We start from the raw sequence: 4,177 nt of genomic DNA, 5'->3' as shown, positions 1-4,177 counted from the left end.
CCGGTGACCAGCAAAAGGGGGCGGCGGCCAGCAAGGCGTGTAGGGTATCGGGATGCCCCCCCCCCACTTGCTTATATAGGCCTGGTGGGCGCCCTAGGTGGGCTCCCCTGGCCCCCACCTTGGTCGCCCCCTAGGTGGGCTGCCATGGGCCCCACCAAGGGTCCAACCCTATGGGCCTCTCGAGGCTTATTAGTGTATCAAAGCCCAATCTAATTTGGATCTCATCCTCATTAGGCTTCTGGCCTTAAGTGTGTGACCCTATGGGCTCACACGTGAATAGACATGGCCGAATACTCCTACTGGCCAATAGTTGATAGCGGTCTCTAGCAAGATGTGTCAACTCCTATGCGCTCAAGAATCATATCTATCGAGCCGCCACAATCTTATATATGTTGTTCCCTTCGCTTCACGATATTTGGTCTAGCTTGAAGCCGACCACTCTTTCTCGATCCTGTGATTTGGAATCCTAGGTTAACTCTTAACCCCAGCATGGCCATGCATTTTCTGATCCGAATCACTCGAGGGGCCCAGAGATATCTCTCTCTTGTTGAGAGGGGCAAATCCCATCTTGACCGACTTTGTCTCACATCATGCTTCTTGACATACCCGAAAGCCACCTTTATAATTACCCAGTTACGGTGTAGCGTTTGATGGCTCATAAGTAAGTCGGTCACATCTTGAGTACATACGACGATCTCAGATCTTAGGACACAGCGTACATATTGTATAATGAGAAGTCACCATCTCGTGTTGGGTCAATTCAGTCTCATGTCTCACATTAGCCCACGTTATTAGTTTGACATCCCCATGTCCATGACTTGTGAAACATAGTCAATCAACTAATACATGTGCTAGTCTAATATTCATATGTGTCCTCACATGAACTCTGACTAGGAACATTTTAGAATATCCATACAAGTAAAGAGTTTCACCAAAACTTCACATAAGCATTAATCAATACAAGTTGTCATCCATGGATATTCAAGGAACAGTTTATTAATCATGAATACAAGGAAATATGATTGCCTCTAGGTCATATTTCCAACATTTCCTCCACGCGTAGTCACCGCACTAACGTTTTCTTTCGGGCTAACTTCTGGTTGCCCGGGCAATTTCCCCGTGTTAGCGTTAGGACAAGAAGATGCTAATTGAGCTACTTGAGTTTCTATCATCTTATTAAAACTCAACTGGTTTTTAATAACAGAATTAAAGCCCTCTAGTTGCGCAGCCATGGACTCCAAAATATTGTCATTAGCAAGAAATTTCTTGCTAATGTTCATTGATTTGTTTCTGGCCATACACTAGGTTCTTTAAGGTGGGCTGAAAATTGTTATTAAAATTCATACTTTGTTGTTGATCGAAGGGGAGGTTGGGATTTGAGTTCCAACCCTGCTGAGGATGAAATCCCGAGTTGGGATTGTTGTTGCTTGCAATGAATTTTGCATCCTCTTGAGTTAATGGGCAAGAGTTGCCCTAGTGCCCAGTCTCGCCACATCTTTCACATGTCATTCGAGACTCTGAAACTTAGTTAACCTCCTGGTGCGGAGATTCCAGCTTCTTCATGAGAAGATCCATCTTGGCATGACACTGTCGATTTGATGCATGCCCCTTGGACGGGCTGGCTGCCTTTCACCTTTCCAACTTTGGTTGGAAGCTATCTTGTCAATCAGCGTCTTTGCTCTCGCAACGTTGAGAGAAAGGAAAGAACCACCCGCTGCTGCATCGACGTGGTCCTGAGCTTGCTGATTCAGACCATGGAAGAAATTATGAATAATCAGCCATTCTTCTATGTCGTGGTGTGGGCATGCTTGGATGTACTCCTGCAGACGTTCCCAGACTTCTAGGATAGTCTCATCCGGTAATTGCTGAATCCTGGTGATCCTATTTCGGAGGGCATTGGTCTTGCCCACTGGAAAGTACTTGGCTAGGAATGCATTTGAACAAGCTTCCCATGTAGTGAAAGCTTTCTTGTTGGAGTAAACCCACGTCTTGGCCTTCCCGAGCAGTGAGAATGGAAACAGCCGAAGGCGGATGATATCCAATGTAGTTCCCTTGGGGTTGATGGTGTTGCTCACCTCCAAGAAGTTCTGGAGATGGCCGTTCGCATCCTTGGAAGCCTTACCGCAGAACATACTTGCCTGGACCATGTTCAATAGTCCATCCTTCAGCTCAAAGCCGTCAACACCAGCTTGGTTTTGGTGCAATTCAGTAGGGATGTGGCTACTAGATGGAGTAGAGAATTGACGAAGATTCTTCTGAGCCATGGGTGAGGAGGCTGAAGTGGACGGGGAACTTTGGGGCCAAGTGAGTCATTTCTGAGGTGGGACAATGCGGCGTCTCACAATTCCCCCAATTCTTTCTAGATTCGGATTAAAGTTGCTTGGTAGGTCAAAACCAGTCATGCACTGCTCTGCATCAATCAAAAGATAGAGAGAGCAATGATAAGCCTGCAAAGGTTAGCAGTGACAAACTAGTAAAGTTTACCAAACTATTTACGATATCTTTAGCCAATTGCTTCCCTGGCAACGGCGCTAGAAATGATTGTTGGCATTTCTTATGCCCAAAAGAATAGATATTCTGCAAGCGCACAAAATCACCGCTGTAGCACTTCACCTTGGAGTATTCCATGGTATTGTATTTTTCCTCGGGGAAGCACTATGGTAAAGAGTATCGTAAATCGAGTGATAATCGTACTAGCCTAGTCAACCGACTAACTAGATGGGGGTAAGCTAGATAGATAGATAAGATAAATGGCCAATCGATGACCGAGTGACACACGGAGGCTCAACTCCTTAGAGAGGTAGCAGCTGGGAGGACAACGAGCGAGATAAGTTACCTGATACACTTCTGAACTATTGAGCTGGCCTCTCTAGATCGGACTAAACACCTAAATAGTCTTCAAAAAAACAGAGCTTACTTCGGCGGCTGGAAGAGGAAGGACTTCAGAAAGGGATGAGAGGGGAGTCTAACGACAACATGCACTACTGCTATGAAAACACCCAAACATGGTGGACTACAAGGGACAGACAGGGCTGTCACGACCTGTCACCTACCACAACGGTTCCGTGGGGTGGAACACACTTTCTAGCTAACACTAACCTTAGACACCACGTCTGCAGTCGGTGTAGATTTCTCTCGACACCTTCGAGAGAAATCCCCCTCAACCTAGAGCACTAACTTGAGTTGCTCTAGTCTGAGCAACAAACCCCGTAAGATAAGATCCCGACTACTAGAGAGATTACTTAGCCTAAACTAAAGGTACAACTTCTGCGCTCATCGAAGAGAAATACCGCATATGCCCCCGGCTGACAGCCGCTAGGGGGCTTCAATGTCTTTTCCAATCCTTCTCCGAGGTGCCATTTCGTCTCCTTACGAATCCATATGCCATTATTTTATTTGTTTTTATTATTGCTCCCACCAACAATAACAACACCCTTCGAGTGCAACTCACCATGCAGGAACTGCGGACGGTCGCACGCGATGGTCCAAAGGGTGGCACTTTGGGCAGTGCTACGTGCGCCAAGTGTCGAGGCCGCGATTGTTCAGAGGAACAACCACAGCCCCAAAGGGCTACTGTTGGGGATGACACCTTTGGGCATCATCAAAGGCGACCTACCAAAGACCAAGAAAGATAGCAAGGAAAGCGAAGCCAAGCCACGGCTATGGGCACCTTCGGACCCCGCTGAAGGTGCCAGCGCGAAGGGACAATTGGGGAAGAAACGGCCACTGGGCACCCTGATGAAGGGCACGGTCTTCGGCAACGACGAAGCCCACCAGTCGAAGACTCAGACAGCAAGGCCCGGGACAGATGCCGGCCACGATGAGGCCCAGGAGCCAAAGGAACACGTAGGGGCAGTCGTGAATGAGCCCGAGACGTCTGACGAAGAGGGCTTGGCGGAGTGGGCCCACGGGCATGACGTGGGCCGGGATTGAGTGCTTAGCTGCAAACCACTTTGATGTAAATATACTTAAATGCCCATGGAATATTCTAGGAATTTAGCAGTTGGGGGCATTATGGGAAAATTAGGCAGGCGGGTAGGTGAGCCGCCGCCTATAAATACCCTTGTAACAATCATTGATGGGACATTGAATATAGGTTGGAAGTTACGGTTTCACGTGTCATGTGTTCTCGATTCAAGAGCCGTTCGCGAAGGGAGTCCTCTCTCCTGTCCTTAGG

General features: G+C 47.7%; 1 non-coding gene across 1 annotated transcript; it reads left to right on the top strand.

Annotated features, from left to right (window-relative positions):
- The first annotated feature begins 1,788 nt into the window (after positions 1-1,788).
- LOC120657822 lies at positions 1,789-1,895 on the top strand. Its single transcript, XR_005668357.1, has one exon. It is a non-coding gene; the product is annotated as a small nucleolar RNA R71 (small nucleolar RNA).
- Positions 1,896-4,177: the final 2,282 nt, after the last annotated feature.

The sequence above is a fragment of the Panicum virgatum genome, chromosome 1N, assembly GCF_016808335.1.
Source record: "Panicum virgatum strain AP13 chromosome 1N, P.virgatum_v5, whole genome shotgun sequence".
NCBI lineage: Eukaryota > Viridiplantae > Streptophyta > Magnoliopsida > Poales > Poaceae > Panicum > Panicum virgatum.
This window is presented reverse-complemented; position numbering and strand designations above follow the sequence as displayed.